Source organism: Harpegnathos saltator, unplaced genomic scaffold (genome assembly GCF_003227715.2).
Source record: "Harpegnathos saltator strain DR-91 unplaced genomic scaffold, Hsal_v8.6 scaffold444, whole genome shotgun sequence".
In the NCBI taxonomy this organism is placed as follows: Eukaryota; Metazoa; Arthropoda; class Insecta; order Hymenoptera; family Formicidae; genus Harpegnathos; species Harpegnathos saltator.
In genome coordinates, this window is record NW_020230255.1 from 135,882 (window position 1) to 154,588 (window position 18,707).

At 34.9% G+C, this 18,707-nt stretch overlaps 1 protein-coding gene across 7 annotated transcripts in view; it reads left to right on the forward strand.

The window, feature by feature from the left end:
* The first annotated feature begins 2,566 nt into the window (after window positions 1-2,566).
* The window catches only part of Naa80 (N-alpha-acetyltransferase 80), a 110,647-nt gene continuing 94,506 nt past the window's right edge, over window positions 2,567-18,707 (forward strand). For 3 of the 7 annotated variants that reach the window (XM_025301717.1, XM_025301715.1, XM_025301716.1), the window contains exon 1: window positions 2,567-2,648. The gene's annotated coding sequence lies outside the window, so the exon portion shown is untranslated. Of the gene's footprint in view, window positions 2,649-6,651; window positions 7,033-7,709; window positions 7,838-18,707 lie in introns of those variants that run through there. The other 4 variants (XM_025301713.1, XM_025301712.1, XM_025301720.1 and 1 more) reach the window with 3 other exon arrangements.

Here is an 18,707-nt window from a genome sequence, read left to right on the forward strand (position 1 = left end):
TTACGTTACAGCCTTACAGCCTTAAGCTAAAGCTAAAGCTAAGACTCCATGCATGCGGTGAGCTGCGGCAAACGGCTGCGGTGACCAATCAGGAGGGAGGCGCAAATCCGGTTGCGGCAAGCTCCGGCATGCGTCTGTTTCCTGATTGGTCACCGCAGCCGTTTGCCGGAGCTCACCGCATGCATGGAGTCTTAAGCTAAGACTCCATGCATGCGGTGAGCTGCGGCAAATGCTGCGATGACCAATCAGGAGGGAGGCGCAAGTCCGGTTGCGGCAAGCTCCGGCATGCGTGTGTTTCCTGATTGGTCACCACAGCCGTTTGCCGGAGCTCACCGCATGCATGGAGTCTTAGCTTTAGCTTTAGACTCCATGCATGCAGTGAGCTGCGGCAAATGCTGCGGTGACCAATCAGGAGGGAGGCGCAAGTCCGGTTGCGGCAAGCTCCGGCATGCGTCTGTCTTCTGATTGGTCACCGCAACCGTTTGCCGCAGCTCACCGCATGCATGGAGTCTTAGCTTTACTCTTACAGCTATTGTAGACGAGCCTTAAACTTCGTTCAAATTCATTAAACGCCCAAAGTTTTGGGTTTAACTTTAACTGTGAGAAATCAACGTTAACCATGGTTTAAGGCAGTTGTGGAACGCAATTTTTCGTCTAAATTAAGGTTAACGAGTTAAACTCATAGATATAGGAGATGGAGCATGAACTCAGTACTTAGACAAGGGGGGTGAAGCCACTGAGGGAGGAGCGACGAGGTAAAGTGTGAGCATTTTTCATTGGATAAAATGATGCACAGGCGCAGTGGCGCTGAATACAACACATTCTAATGTATATTCTTACAAGGCCCGATTAACATACATTACATTATTTACATACCTTTAAATAATACAATTTTATTAAATATATGACTTTATAAATACATACATACACACATTCAGGGTTAAAAAAATTGCTTTTTAAAAATAATTCATTGCACCCAGATACCACAAATTATCCCTATATTGTCTTAGACACACTTAAAGGCTCGTCTACAATAGCTGTAAGAGTAAGGCTGTAAGGCTGTAACGTAAGCTGTCAGCGAATGAAAATATTTCATTTCGTGTCTTGCAACCTTACAGCCTTACTCTTACAGCTAATGTAGACGAGCCTTAAGATATCTTAGGATACTCCTAGGATATTTTAAGATATTCTTTACTCTTTACTTATGTTCGTCATTGGATATATTATGGTAGACGATTTTTTAATATCTTGTATTATCTAGGCTATTACCTATTAGGAAAGCTTACAATTATTTCTTGTAATAACAAATCTAATTTTATTTCTTATCTACACTGCTGTGTTTCACTTCCTATAATCTCTTCATAATGGCCGCGTTCAGTAAAACAAAGTGATCAGAGAGCGCTTAGTGATTATTGTCTGTGATTGGAGCATTCTTTTAGATTCTTCATAGACACAGAAGTATTTACCAATCAGGAGCGAGATTCGGTGGAAAATCTAGTAATGTTGTCCAACTGTTGAGTCTACTGAACGCGGCCAATGTTTCTCTGTTTATATATGCTACACGCATGCGTACAATAACAACCAATGAAAAGTGCTCACACTTTACCTCGTTACCCTCCCCGCAATGGCTTCACCCCCCCCCGAGTTTATGCTCCATCTCTATATTCCTATATCTATGGTTAAACTTCGTTTACAGTAAATTGTGAAACCGGGCCTAAAAAGAACAGACCATCAGTCTCTGTATTACCGGCATGACAGATTTCCTAACTTCGTATGTCATTTTTTATTACTTTATAACTTTCGATCCGTTTAAAAGCGACACTTTTTTCCTTCAAATTCGCGTTCTATGCACCAAAATACATAATTGTGCAAAGTTTCAGCGAAATTGGTTAGGAGGCCCGTATGCTTCACAATTACCGAAGTGACTAATTAAAAGCACATTAAGAGCAACAAAAATGAATCCATACAAGTTCTTTTACATTTCTTTCCTCGCTGGGATCTAACGATACCTTATATTTGGCCGAAGTATATACGTGAGGATTTTTTGCATTCGCTTTGTGCGCATACGCGACAAAATTCCCATGAGTGCGCCTCATTGTGTTCAGAAGACTTAAGCCAGCGGCACATGGTGCTTGTTTTCGTGCTGGATTGCTTGCTGGATGAAAATATTGCGTTCTGATTGGTGCATTTCCATCCATCTTCGAAAATATACCAATCAGAACGCAGTATTTTCATCCAGCAAGCAATCCAGCACGAAAACAAGCACCGTGTGCCGCTGGCTTTATTTCTGCTGCATGAGGTATTCATTGGGTGCATTCAGTACTACCACCGCTTACTGAGCACTAAGTGAGCTCTTGCAACTGATTGGTGTATATTTTTAAATCTAAAGGAATATACCAATCAAATGTAAAGGCTTATTGAGCGCTCAGTGAGCGGTTATAGTACTGAATGGGTGCATTCAGTACTACAACCGCTCACTGAGTGCTAAGTGAGCTCTTGCATCTGATTGGTATATATTTTTAAATCTAAAGGAATATACCAATCAAATGTAAAAGCTCATTGAGCGTTCAGTGAGCGGTTGTAGTACTGAATGCACCCAATGCATCCATTGATAGTTCAGTTGTGTTTTGTCGAGTAAACGTGTAACGGTAGGCATCACATGCACGCGTGGATTATCTTATTTAAATATAGAATAGAGGTTATCGGGAAAAGTAGAACAATCACTCACGCACACATATACACACTCATGTCTAGTAAAAAACTGTGTCAGCCGCGATCAAGAACAAATGCTAGTAAAATTGATTATGGAAATATGTGATAATGAGATAGTAGATAATGTGTCATATATATGTATATAGATATATATAGATAGACAGAAATGTTTTTTTTATTTTCATACGTTCAATCTTTTGATTTTGAAATTTTTGTTGTGATTTATTTTAGAATACTGGTTTTGTTTATAAATCATTTAATATATAGACTAATAATTTTATACTAAATTATGATTACTTTGTTGAGAGATGTAAATACTGATGTATAAAACTTACACAACTTAAAACTTATGTTACAATATCTTAATACTTTAACTTTCCATGAAAAAGAATTACTTATAATTTATATAAAATTATAAAATATTTATAGAAAATGATATATGATTATATATAATCATATATAACTCACATTTAATTTTTGTTTTTATATCTGAATATTTATAATTCAGACAAAGAAAAGTTATTAAATGGGAAGAGAAAATAATTTAATTCAAATAATTTAATTCAATTAAATTTAATTCAATTAAACATTGATATTATAGTCTGCTATAAGCATTTAGTTCAGTTGCGTTTGTACAATATTCTTTTGCATGTAGATGTTATATATGGTCAAAATTCAAATAGATAATTTTTTCCTCAATTTTAGGGAAATTGTTATTTTTCGATAGGTTTTGAAAGCTCATTTAAACAATAAGTATAAAGAAACAAATATCCTCCTGGAAAAAAATAGATAATTATATAGAAAATGTTACACACATCCAAACATACATTTCTTAAATTTTTTCTTATTTTGACATATGTTATAAAGGATGAATATCTGAGAAACTTTTTTATTTTACTATGTGAGGGTTGTAATTTCTGAGATATATGTTATTTTAAAGTGCCGAAATTTTAAGTCTAATGTACAGTGTATAATTCAATATATATATGTGATATTGTGTACATGCGTGCGCATGTGCACATATAATTATATATGTAATTAGGCATATATTTTTTTTTTAATAAACCTAATCTTATATCTCAGATGCCATATATATTTTTAATTTATGTAATAGGCAATTATACAGAAGACTCTCTCACCACCAATATCGACGAAAAACTATTTAATCGACTTTTTGTTGCAAGACAAAGAACTTTTCTATTTGAAAAAATCGTCGCTCTGCCTTGTGGAGCGAGATATTAATTGTTAAAGTTGACAGCAATTAAGGTTAGGAAATCTGTCACGGAGGTGACAGATAATGAAAAATAAATCTTTGTCTTAATAAAAAGATGAGTTTACAATATACTAAAAATGGATACAGAAAAAAATTAGCAAGGCCCCTACGCAAAGAAGGATGTATCATGAATTAGAAACAGAAGAATGATAGCATGTGCTATCTTATTATGTAGAACTGACCTTGAGCCCCTTGTTATGTAATAAAATAGCATATGATTCTTCCGTTTTTTATTCATGATCCTCCCTTGCATAGGAATTTTGTTAATCTTTTCTGTATATTGTTGTGTATTCTGTATCATTTTTAGTATATTGTAGACATCGTTTTAATAAGGTGAAAGAGAATAAGAGAAAATTTAAAAGAAAATAAGAGAAGTGGCAGATATAGCTGAAATAGTAAATATAAATGAGATAATGTATAAAAATGACAGAAATAAAAATAAATATATAAAATATATTTCAAATATGAATAAAAATATAGTATGTAAAAATATAAATATAAAATATATAAATATAAAACATTTTAATTGATTTTTTAATTCAGCATTATATTGGCAGCTATAACTAAGTTTAGTAAATATGCTAATAATATTAATATAAAGAAATATTAACATATATAGAAAACGGTATTAAAATATGTATATAAGAAACATGTTTTTATGTAATGTTGATACATGGTTCATCGGATGACTCTGGCTGATTCTCAGGGATAGATATTGAAAGATTCCACGATGACATCGAAGAAGTTTTCAATTCTAAGTGATTAGGCATGTTTGAAGAGAAATTCGCATAAATATCCAAAGGCATAATAGTACTCTGTAATATCATATCTTGGAATACTTCCACGAACTTCTCTCCAAATATGCTTTATCTGTTGTGTCTGCGCACCTGCAAATTTAAAAATGTTTTTAATACAAACGTTTACTTAAAATATATGTTAATCATTTAAAACATTTCTCACTCTCAGGATCGACGAAGTTATAAGAGTGATTTACAATTAGATGTTGGAAGCCTTCATTGCTGAAGCAATTATAAGACTTCCAACAATCTGATATTATTGCTATTCCTGGTAAAATCCACTCATTGACACATGCCAGGAGTGTCTCTCCCATCCAATCCTGTACAGAGATGATGAAAATCTTCGTGCCTTGTTTATATCCTCCAAAAATTCAAAGATTTCGTAAGAGCCGATAATGATTGTACTTCCTTTTGTCTTTTTACTTCATTGATTTTGATTGCGCGTCTTGGACCACCAACCTTCTCGCTGTTTCTCAGCCCAAAACACAAATCTATAAAAATTAATATTATTAATATTTTGTTATACACATCTCAAAATATTTGAACTTATATATAAAAATATATTGATATATGTTTATCTCTCGGCAAAAATTGAACTAGTCAACAATCGTGGTCGGTGACTCAACGCCAGTTTCATCCTGGGTGTCATTTTGACGTGGATGTCTTAACATTAAAAAATATGCAACAATTTTGCATATTATTACCATATCAAGATAACTGTCCCCGAATCAAATACCTGCTTTCGCATTTTTATCAAAATCATACTGTTTTGATACACGTTTCTTATGTACATTTTTCACATAATACGTTTTCTATATCAATATATTTTATTATCAATTAATCAATATATTAATATATTATTTCAATAGATTAATCAATATATTAATGTTTTTTATTTATATTAATATCATTACCATATTTGTTGCACTTAATTGTAGCTGCCAACACATGCTGCAAATTAAAAAATGTATTAATTTTTCGTTACAATGAGTTAAATGTTCGAATTCTAGCAGGCTTACAAAGAGATGGCAAGACATGTAAAGTCGATAATTGAATGAGTCATATTTTATTCGAATAGAGGGGGAGGGGGTTGAGTATATAAAAACCCTAAAAGGGTTTGCGTACATGGATCTTCGTTTGCGAGAAATTTGCAATTAAAAAAATAGCTACATATTAGTGTAATAACTTGGAATCAATAAGCATGAAACGCGGTAGCTGCGGAAGCTAAGACGCACGCTAGTATTTTGTCGTCTACGTCCGAGGAGTGTTCGAGCCCTCACAGTGCCAACTTTTTTTTTAATAATATTATGTATTACTCTATTTTATTATATATTTCTATAATATTTTTATTATTTTTTATAGGACAAAAATATAATGCACACATATACAATATCTGTTTTATTATATAAAAAATAGCAAGAATAAAAAATAAATAATAAAAAATTAAAATAAATAAATAAATAATAAATAATTAAAACGTTTATTCTTTATATAATAATATAATTATATAATTAAAACGTTATTTTTTATATAACAAGACAGATATTATATATGTGTGCATTATATTTTTGTCCTATAGAATATATAAAATAATAAAAATATTAAAAATATAGAAATATAAAATATAGTAATACATAATATTATAAAAAAAAAGTTGGCACTGCGAGAACTCGAATATTTTTCGGACGACGACGATAAAATACTAGCGCTTTAGCTTCCGCAGCTACCGCGCTTTATGCTTATTGATTCCAAGTTACTACACTTAACATGCAGCTGTTTTTTAACTGCAAATTTCTCGCAAACGAAGGTCCATGCACACAAACCCTTTTAGGGTTTTTATGTATTCAACCCTCCCCCCATTCAAATAAAATATGATTCATTCAATTATCGATTTTACATGTTTTGCAATCTCCTTGTTAGTATTGTACCGAATTAAATAATGCCGATATTGTTACTACAATTTTGTAGCACTTCATTTGTTTTATATCATTTCAAATTTCGTGCATTCAAGCATGCGTACGTAGCCACTGAACATGCACGTAATCATGGGGCATGCGCATAAGACCGCGAGGCATATATCTGTCGATGTTGATACATTTCGTCGGTGTGACAGATTTTCTAACCTAAATTACCGTCAATTTTAATAATTAATATCTCGTTCCACAAGGCAGAGCGACGAATTTTTCAAGTTGGAAAGTTGTTTGTCTTGCAGAAATGCGTCGATTAAGTATTTTTTCGTCGATATTGGAGGTGAGGGGGGTCTTCTGTATAATTACCATGTAATGTATATGTAGATGTTCATTATTAAAAAATGTATATTAATGTATATGTAGATGTTCATTGTTAAAAAAAAATAGATATTTACTATGTATGTTTTATATGTGTTCTGATATATTTCTGCCATAATCTTTAAAAATACTTCAATGAGTTTCACATAATCAAAATGTCAAAAGATTAAAAGAATTTTTCAAAAATAATAAAAAAATTCTGCTTTAAAAAAATTCTGCTAAATAACCAACATGATGATATTTGTCATAGCATAATGCGGTATAGCATCATGCATATTTCATCAAATATTATTTCATATTAATATATGCATTATGTTTATATGATAACATATTTGTTTTAATCTAACCTAATTCACGCTTAGTTACTCTATCTCTTAAAACATTTATGCAAAAATTTTATGAAAACCGCGCATTTATTGTGAACATACTTATTGCGAAAATATAAAATAATACATCTTGGAAATTACATACAATCTCTACATAACTGTTAAGTAAAAGTTAGAAATTTATATTTTACAATACATACTACGATAAGATGAAAATATTCAAAAGATATAACCTTTTTTATATAATTATTAAAATCTATATTATATAGCTTCCATAATATCAATTGTAACATGTTATAGAATATTTTTTTATAATGTAAAAGTTTTGGGCAAGATGAAAAATGTATTTATGATAACAGTCCTTAAAGTTGTAATGGATACTACACCAGCATAATTTATCATTGCCTAGGTCTCTAATAGAAAAACAATATAAATAAAGAGGTAAGCAATAACCAAATTGTCCAACAATATTTGATTATTTTTTTTACAGTCTGAGAATAATCGACTATAGTTGATTAATTTATTTACTGCTTACATTTTAATGCATACCATGGGCTTTGCATGTATTATTCAAATTAAAATAATTTAGAATAAGGATAGTATATAATATTAAATTAGTATATAATATATAATAGTATATAATATTAAATAGTATATATAATTAAATTTATTCCACATATACAGGGTGAGGAAAAAGATGGAAAGCTTTAAAAATCTCGAAAAATATAAGTTTTACAGAAAAGTGTTTTAGACAAAAGTTATAAGGCTCAAAATGATATATTTACTGATTTCATCAGTTTGACCTTGAATGGCGTTGCCAAGGTTAGGTCAAGGTCAACATTTTTTTTTACAGAAACCCTCATTGTTTATTCTATCATCTTTTCTATCAATTAATTTGAACAACTTTTGTCTAAAACATGTTTTTATTTATCTAATATGTTTTGAGATATTTAAGGAAAATTGGATGACTTTTTCAATACTTACGATATCTCGCTAACTATTTGTCAGAAGCAAAAATGGTATTAGACTTCTTTACTCTATTTGGTCTTAAGAACATATTATTACAATAGTTCCCTAACTTTTGTTAACTTTTAACTAACTTTTGTTAACTTGACTTTTAGAAATTTCAAAATCATCAAATTAACAAAAGTCAGGATGCTATTGTAACAATGTATTCTTGAGACCAAGTAGAATAAAAAAGTCTAATAGCATTTTTTCTTCCGACAAATAGTTGGCGAGATATAAGTTAAATATTGAAAAAGTTACCAAGTTTTCCTGAAATATCTCAACAAATATTAGACAAATAAAAAAATATTTCACACAAAAGTTGTTCAAATTAATTGGTAGAAAAAGATGATATAATAAGCAATGGGGGTTTCTGTTTAAAAAAAATAAGTTGACTTTAACCTGACCTTGGCAACGCCACTCAAAGTCAAACTGATAAGATCAGTAAATATATCGTTTTGAGCCTTATAACTTTTGTCTGAAACACTTCTGCAAAATTTATATCTTTCGAGATTTTTAAGGGTTTTCATCTTTTTTCCTCACGTTGTATAATAATACAATATGGTCATGATTAATTTTTAAAAAAGCGAGATGATATCATCGTGTTATAGGCGCCGCACAGTAAGTGTTGTATTATTTCTTTTCAGTTATGCTCAATAATTGTCTCTTATGTATATTTATTCATACTATAATATGGAAGAGATTTAATTTTAATGACACAATATGCAACTTATTATACGAAATAAAGATGTTTGATAGATGAACGTGCATATACAGGGTGGAGCATTTAAGTTTTTCCATTTAAGTTGATAATGCGAAATATCTAAAAAACGAAGCGTTGGAGAAATGTTTTAAATAAAAGGTGTATGGTTTGAAGGGGGATGTACAATGGTGTTTTTGGTTTGACTTTGAAACGTATATTTAAGATCAGATGGTCAACTTAATTTTTTAAAACAGAAAGTCCAATTTCTTATTATATCTCCTTTTTCTATCAATTAATTTTAACAACTTTTGTCTGAAATTCATTTACCTAATATTTTTTAAGATATTTAAGGAAAATTTGGTAACGTTTTCAATATTTAATTTATCTCGCTATTTGTCGAAAGAAAAAGTGGTTTTCCTTCCTGACTTTTGTTAATCTGATGATTTTGAAATTTCCAAAGATGGATAAGTTAAAGTACTATTATAACAATATATTCTTGAGATTAAATAAAATAAAAGAGTCTAGTACCATTTTTTTTCCGACAAATAGTTAGCGAGATATAAGTTAAATATTGAAAGAGTTATCAAGTTTTCCTTAAACATGTCAAAAAATATTAGTTAAATAAAAAAATGTTCCAAACAAAAGTTGTTAAAATTAATTGATAGAAAAAGAAGATATAATAAAAAATTGAACTTTTTTAAAAAAATAAGTTGATTTTCATCTGTCCTTAAATACACGTTTCAAAGTCAAATCAAGGGCACCATTGTACGTTCCCCTTTAAATCATACAACTTTTATTTAAAACATTTCTCCAACGCTTCGTTTTTTAGGTATTTCGCATTATCAACTTAAATGGTCCATCTTGTACATGCACGTTCATCTATCTAATTTTGTGCAATAAGTTGCATATTGTGTCATTAAAATTAATTCTTTTCCATATTATAGTATGAGAAAATATATATAAGAGACAATACAGGGCAACTGAAAAGAAATACAACACCTATTTATAGCGCAGCGCCTTTTTTTTGTTAACGGGGGAGGAATCCTTATGGATACCTCGCCTCCCTTGGAGGGGTGGCGTAGTTATGCCGGACTCTTAACGGCTAAAACCTCCCCGGGATGCCTACCAGGCGAGCCGGAGTGGGAGAGTCGGGGGAACTGCGACGACATTCCCTCCCCGACACTCCAGCCCTGGGGCTCTGATGAAGCCCCTCGCCGAAGTGCCGTGCCCTTCTTTTGGGAGGGGCGCGGCGACCCGACCGGACAGATTTGACGTCTATTAAGCTGGCACAGCCCTTTCAGCACAATCGCATACTAGCACAGAAATTTAGTGCGCTTTTGTTGCTAATTTGTTGCTCTATTCCCGATTTTGTTGCTCCAGCCATTTCCAAGAAAACAGGGTTTGTGCTAACTTAACATTAAAGTTAGCACAGCCCGTCAAAAAAAAAAAAATGAAAAACGAACACATATTTTTAAACTACGATTTTGTTGCCAATTTGTTGCTCTATTCCCGATTTTGTTGCTCCAGTCATTTGGAAAAAGACAGTGCCGGGGACCTAGAGACGTGTGCCGGCTACAAGAGTAAACTACTCAAAAAAAATTTGTTGCTCGCCCAATTTCGGTCTCAGTATGTTGCCTGACTTTGTTGCTCTTAAGATATCCCAATTTCAAATTTGTTGCTCGCGGTATATGTTTAAACAACAGCTGAGGACTTATAGGGCTGTGCCGGCTACAAGAGTAAACTACTTGAAAAAAATTTGTTGCTCGCCTAATTTCGGTCTCAGTATCTTGCCTGACTTTGTTGCTCATAAGATATCTCAGTTTCAAATTTGTTGCTCGCGGTATATGTTTAAACAACAGGCGAGGACTTACAGGGCTGTGCTGGCTACAAGAGTAAACTACTTGAAAAAAATTTGTTTCTCGCCCAATTCCGGTCTTAATATGTTGTCTGACTTTGTTGCTCTTAAGGTATCCCAGTTTCAAATTTGTTGCTCGCAGTATATGTTTAAACAAAAGCCGAGAACCTATAGGTGCATGCTGGCTACAAGAATAAACTACGCGAAAAAAATTTGTTGCTCGCCCAATTCCGGTCTCAGTATGTTGCCTGACTTTGTTGCTCTTAAGATATCCCAATTTCAAATTTGTTGCTCGCGGTATATGTTTAAACAACAGCTGAGGACTTATAGGGCTGTGCCGGCTACAAGAGTAAACTATTTGAAAAAAATTTGTTGCTCGCCTAATTTCGGTCTCAGTATCTTGCCTGACTTTGTTGCTCATAAGATATCTCAGTTTCAAATTTGTTGCTCACGGTATATGTTTAAACAATAGCCGAGAACCTATAGGTGCATGCTGGCTACAAGAGCAAACTACTCGAAAAAAATTTGTTGCTCGCCCAATTTTGGTCTCAGTATGTTGCCTGACTTTATTGCTCATAAGATATCTCAGTTTCAAATTTGTTGCTCGCGGTATATGTTTAAACAACAGGCGAGGACTTATAGGGCTGTGCTGGCTACAAGAGAAAACTACTTGAAACAAATTTGTTGCTTGCCCAATTTCGGTCTTAATATGTTGTCCGAATTTGTTGCTCTTAAGATGTCCCGCATTCCAATTTCTTGCTCGCAGCATATGTTTAAGCAACAGCTGAGGACTTATAGGGCTGTGCCGGCTACAAGAGTAAACTACTTGAAAAAAATTTGTTTCTCGCCCAATTCCGGTCTTAATATGTTGTCTGACTTTGTTGCTCTTAAGATATCCCAGTTTCAAATTTGTTGCTAGCAGTATGTGTTTAAACAAAAGCCGAGAACCTATAGGTGCATGCTGGCTACAAGAATAAACTACTCGAAAAAAATTTGTTGCTCGCCCAATTCCGGTCTTAATATGTTGTCCGACATTGTTGCTCTTAAGATATTCCGGGTTCAAATTTGTTGCTCACGGTATATGTTTAAACAACAGTCGAGGACTTACAGGGCTGTGTTGGCTGCAAGAGTAAATTACTTGAAAAAAATTTATTGCTCGCCCAATTCTGCTCTTAATATGTTGTCTGATTTTGTAGCTCTTAAGATATCCGAGTTTCAAATTTGTTGTTCACGGTATATGTTCAAACAATAGCCGAGAACCTATAGATGTGTACTGGCTACAAGAGTAAACTACTCGAAAAAAATTTGTTACTTGCCCAATTCCCAGCACACACCTATAGGTTCTCGGCTATTGTTTAAACATATACCGAGAATAACAAATTTGAATCTAGAATATCTTAAGAGCAACAAAATCGAACAACATATTAAGGCCGGAATTGGGCGAGCAACAAATTTTTCGAGTAGTTTACTCTTGTAGCCGGCACAGCCCTATAAGTCCTCGGCTGTTGTTTAAACATATACCGCGAGCAACAAATTTTAAAGTGGGATATCTTAAGAGCAACAAAGTCAGGCAACATACTGAGACCGAAATTGGGCGAGCAACAAATTTTTTTTGAGTAGTTTACTCTTGCAGCCAACACAGCCCTGTAAGTCCTCGGCTGTTGTTTAAACAAATACCGCGAGCAACAAATTTGAATCCGGGATATCTTAAGAGCATCAAAGTCGGACAACATATTAAGACCAGAATTGGGCGAGCAACAAATTTTTTTCGAGTAGTTTATTCTTGTAGCCAGCATGCATCTATAGGTTCTCGGCTTTTGTTTAAACATATACTGCGAGCAACAAATTTGAAACTGGGATATCTTAAGAGCAACAAAGTCAGACAACATATTAAGACCGGAATTGGGCGAGAAACAAATTTTTTTCAAGTAGTTTACTCTTGTAGCCGGCACAGCCCTATAAGTCCTCAGCTGTTGTTTAAACATATACCGCGAGCAACAAATTTGAAACTGAGATATCTTATGAGCAACAAAGTCAGGCAAGATACTGAGACCGAAATTAGGCGAGCAACAAATTTTTTTCGAGTAGTTTACTCTTGTAGCCAGCACAGGCCTATAAGTTGTCGGCTGTTGTTTAAACATATACCGCGAGCAACAAATTTTTAAATGGGATATCTTAAGAGTAACAAAATCAGGTAACATACTGAGACCGGAATTGGGTGAGCAACAAATTTTTTTCAAGTTGTTTGCTCTTGTAGCCAGCATGCACCTATAGGTTCTCGGCTATTGTTTAAACATATACCGCGAGCAACAAATTTGAAACTGGGATATGTTAAGAGCAACAAAATCAGGCAACATACTGAGACCGGAATTGGGTGAGCAACAAATTTTTTTCGAATAGTTTACTCTTGTAGCCAGCACAGCCCTATAAGTCCTTGGCTGTTGTTTAAACATATACCGCGAGCAACAAATTTGAATCCGGGATATCTTAAGAGCATCAAAGTCGGACAACATATTAAGAGCGGAATTGGGCGAGCAACAAATTTTTTTCGCGTAGTTTATTCTTGTAGCCAGCATGCACCTATAGGTTCTCGGCTTTTGTTTAAACATATACTGCGAGCAACAAATTTGAAACTGGGATACCTTAAGAGCAACAATGTCAGACAACATATTAAGACCAGAATTGGGCGAGAAACAAATTTTTTTCAAGTAGTTTACTCTTGTAGCCGGCACAGCCCTATAAGTCCTCAGCTGTTGTTTAAACATATACCGCGAGCAACAAATTTGAAATTGAGATATCTTATGAGCAACAAAGTCAGGCAAGATACTGAGACCGAAATTAGACGAGCAACAAATTTTTTTCGAGTAGTTTACTCTTGTAGCCTGCAAAGCTCTATAAGTTCTCGGCTGTTGTTTAAACATATACCGCGAGCAACATATTTTTAAACGGGATATCTTAAGAGCAACAAAATCAGGCAACATACTGTGACCGAAATTGGGCGAGCAACAAATTTTTTTCGAGTAGTTTGCTCTTGTAGCCAGCATGCACCTATAGGTTCTCGGCTATTGTTTAAACATATACCGCGAGCAACAAATTTGAAACTGGGATATCTTAAGAGCAACAAAATCAGGCAACATACTGAGACCGGAATTGGGTGAGCAACAAATTTTTTTCAAGTAGTTCTCTCTTGTAGCCAGCACAGCCCTATAAGTCCTCGCCTGTTGTTTAAACATATATCGCGAGCAACAAATTTAAAACTGAGATATCTTATGAGCAACAAAGTCAGGCAAGATACTGAGACCGAAATTATGCGAGCAACAAATTTTTTTCGAGTAGTTTACTCTTGTAGCCAGCACAGGCCTATAAGTTGTCGGCTATTGTTTAAACATATACCGCGAGCAACAAATTTTTAAATAGGATATCTTAAGAGCAACAAAATCAGGCAACATACTGAGACCGGAATTGGGTGAGCAACAAATTTTTTTCAAGTTGTTTGCTCTTGTAGCCAGCATGCACCTATAGGTTCTCGGCTATTGTTTAAACATATACCGCGAGCAACAAATTTGAAACTGGGATATGTTAAGAGCAACAAAATCAGGCAACATACTGAGACCGGAATTGGGTGAGCAACAAATTTTTTTCGAGTAGTTTACTCGAAAAGTTTACTCGAGTAGTTTACTCTTGTAGCCAGCACAGCCCTATAAGTCCTTGGCTGTTGTTTAAACATATACCGCGAGCAACAAATTTGAAATTGGGATGTCTTAAGAGCAACAAAGTCGGATGTCTTAAGAGCAACAAAGTCGGGCAACATACTGAGACCGAAATTGGGCGAGCAACAAATTTTTTTTTAGTAGTTTACTCTTGTAGCCGGCTCACGTCTCTAGGTTTCCGGCATTGTCTTTTTCCAAATGGCTGGAGCAACAAAATCGGGAATAGAGCAACAAATTAGCAACAAAATCGTAGTTTAAAAATATGTGTTCGTTTTTCATTTTTTATTTTTTTTGAGGGCCTGTGCTAACTTTAATGTTAAGCTAGCACAGCCCCTGTTTTTTTGGAGATGGCTGGAGCAACAAAATCGGGAATACAGCAACAAATTAGCAACAAAAGAGCACTAAATTTCTGTGCTAGTCCCATGCGATTGTGCTGAAAGGGCTGTGCCAGCTTAATAGACGTAGATTTGTCTCGATGTCGAGGGGAGCGGGGAGTGGGACCCGTCCCCAATTGGGACACCTACTCCTCTTTTCCTCCCTTACCGTCGCGCAGGGGAGACAGGCCTGTAGCACTCCCTCCGTGGACGGTGACGAGCCCGAGGCGGTCGGGATGGCCCTCGAAGAATAGGGGCGATTCCTCGACCGGCGCCACCTCGGGTTCGCAATTAAGGGAGCGTCGCCCGTCCCGTCGCCTCCTGTGACCAAAGCAACGTTTTCATGACCAAAGCTGGATACCAAAGCAACGTTTTCATTCGGCGGTCTCCTTGTGGGACATTACGTTCTCTGCAAAGGAAACCACCGCCGACCACACACCTGCTCGCTCCCACACATGGCCTCCAAGCATGCGCGAGAGCGAGAGGTCCTCCTCGGCGCACCCCACTGCCCGGGCGAGGACACGGCGCTGCTGGTCTCATGTATTGCACGAGACCAGCATGTGGTACACCGTGTCCTCCAGCGCTGGACAGTGGTGGCATCGGGCACAGCACAGCGCCTATAGCACGATATCTAGTTTTCCTAAAAAAGTTAATCATGATCATATTCGGTATTAAATGCTCTTTAACACGTTCGCAACAATCAATAAATCCATTGGTTCACTCTAAAGGAGGCACAATTCATTTTTTAATATATTGCTTCTTTGCGTTTGTTTTATAACAAAAGGTTTTGCTTTCATCTTATTCAATGAATTTTTCATGAAAGAGATGCACGAGTGTTATAGAAGAATTCAGAAAGAAAGAGATAGCAAAGAAGTCAAGGCCAAGGCATTAAAAGTTGTTACATTTTGTGCAGACTGAAGGAGAGCCTACAATGTGCATTGCTTGTTTTAAAAAATTTCATGAATAGTTTTGCTATGCTTGGTTACAAAATTTTGTATTAATCTTGTATTTTGATAATAATTAGTGTCATTTGTACTTTTTTATATATCTATCTTTGTTTGAACAAGTTTACAGTGTTCGTGTTCAGCTTTCCTTGAATAAACATGTTATTTTGCTATAATTGTCTGATCGACAAACCATGTTGCTAGTATATAGATACATTTCTCATATAGCCGTAGTTATGATATATATATGATATGTATATAATATGATAGAGCCCCTGATACACATAGAGACTTTCAGAAGCAGTGTAATGCTTCATAGTGTGTGACCCACCGGTGGACACGCACGTCTATTAATATAAACCAGTGTGACCCACTAGTGGGTCACGATGTCGCGAACGTGTTAATTTTTGTCCTCATGAAATTTTTTAATTTTGTAAATTAAAGGGATAGAGAGGGGAGAGGTTAAAAATTTTGACACTTTTGAAAAATCTGAATATACCGTTGCAAACAGTATAAAGTACTGTAAAACTTTTGTAGGAAACATTTTTTTATTTACCTCGTACTTTAGAAGTTATTCGCATAAAATGAAAATGTTAGTTTTTTGCGAAAGGTTGTTTTATCCCATATACTTCGAGATATGTCGATAAAAAAATACATATCTAATATTTTATGTTGCTCTACAACATATCCAAGGCCCATCAAAATCGGTGAGGGACAATTCCGACAGTTTCCTTGTTAGAGATTGAATTTTCCAGTACAACTAGTCTGTCACCTGGGATAGTATTTTTCATATTTGTTTTGTCCAATGCCCGCTTATGACAGCTATTGGTCCGCGAGAAGTATTTAATTTCCCTCCTACCCTGCAACCCGAGGGCTACCAAACATCCCTCTATCCGCCACACAGAGAACGCGCTCTCTAGCGGTTACAGCTTGCGCAGAGAGTATTTTATAATAAAATAAATTGAATATTACTTTTTTATTTTTTTACATTAAATTATATATTTTATAAATTATTATGTATCTTTTATATTAATTACTTTATATTAAATACTAAAAAATAGCATATGTGTAAACTTCGATTAAATATGTACATATATATTTTTTTAATAAATATATTTTAAGTTAAAATTACAATTTATATGTATGTTTTTTCGACATTTACATTATTATTTTTCAGATATAAAAATTAAAGAGGATATAAAAATATATAAAAGAAACTTGTATGTGCTGGTTACAATCAGTGTTGGGTAGTATCTAGATACAGCATCTAAATAAATTTGGTGTATCTGAGCCTATCTAAGATACATTCGAATTGGAGTATCTATTGGATTGGCAAATAAGTTCGTTCGGTTTTTTAGAGTAAATAAAACACAATTTTTTGATACACAAGAAAAATTGTAATCAATTATATATTGGTCATCTTTATCGATGACTTCTAGCCATCTTTCCATCAACTTCATTATGCCGCGTTCGTAAAACGTCTGGGGCTTATCAGCGAAAAACCAATCCAGGTAGTTTTTAACGGCCTCTTCATCCTTGAAGGTTTTCCCGTTCATAGAGTTCTGCAGCGGCCGGAATAAATGATAATTAGAAGGAGCAAGATCCGGTGAATACGGAGAATGAGGCAAAACATCTCAGCCAAGCTGAAGCAATTTGTTCCGAGTGGTCAATGATGTATGAGGTCTGGCGTTGTCGCGGTGGAAGACGACACCCTTGCGATTTGCCAATTCTGAACGTTTTGTGCGGATTGCTTGGTTCAATTTCGTCAATTGCGAACAGTATACAGTTGAATCAATCGTTTTGCCTGACGGTAACAGTTCGTAATAGATGACACTCTTGAAATCCCACCATACGGGAAGCATTATTTTCTTCGGATGCAGTCCCGCCTTCGAGGTTGTTTGCGGTGCTCGCTGCTGTGCCCTCATGATCTTTTACGCGTTACATTATCGTAGACGACCCATTTTTCGCCACCCGTCATTCGTTTAAAAAACGGGTCGTTTTCTTGGCGTTTTCGTAGCGAATCGCAGATGGATATGCGTGTGGTTAAGTTAGCCTCGGTTAATTGATGCGGCAACATTAAGCCGAGAAATCCCAGCTGGCGCAAATGCTTTTCTACGTTTGTGTGGGATATATTCAATGTCGTAGCAATCTCTCATACCGATTGGGATGGATTTACTTCGATTATAGCCTTAATGTCACTTGAATTAATCTCGGTCGGGCGACCGGAGCGCATCATTGACGTCGAAATCTCCAGAACGGAAATTGACATACCACTTTTGGCACACGCATTCTGTTAAGGCATTATCTCCATACACACGGCATATCTTTTTATGAGTATCCGCAGCTCATTTGCCTTTTTTAAAATAATAGAGCAAAATGTCACGATAATGCACGTTATTTATTTCCATGTTCACAGCTACGCAGCACACACAATACTGATGTTAGCCAAACCAAACACAGCACAACATAAACAGTGAAACATAACCTTTCAAATGTGTATTCGATTTGCACGATAGCGCTGAGAAAAGAAAAGCGAATCCGCATGAAACTTACACTGAAACAAAAACCGAACGAACTTATTTGCCAACCCAATATATCTGTATTTAGATACGAAACACAGTATCTGCATAGCTTTTCAGATACATTTTTTGTCGATAATGGAAGAAAAGTATGTTTCTTTTTTATTTGCCTATGCAGAGATCCTCAAGTAAAAGATGCAA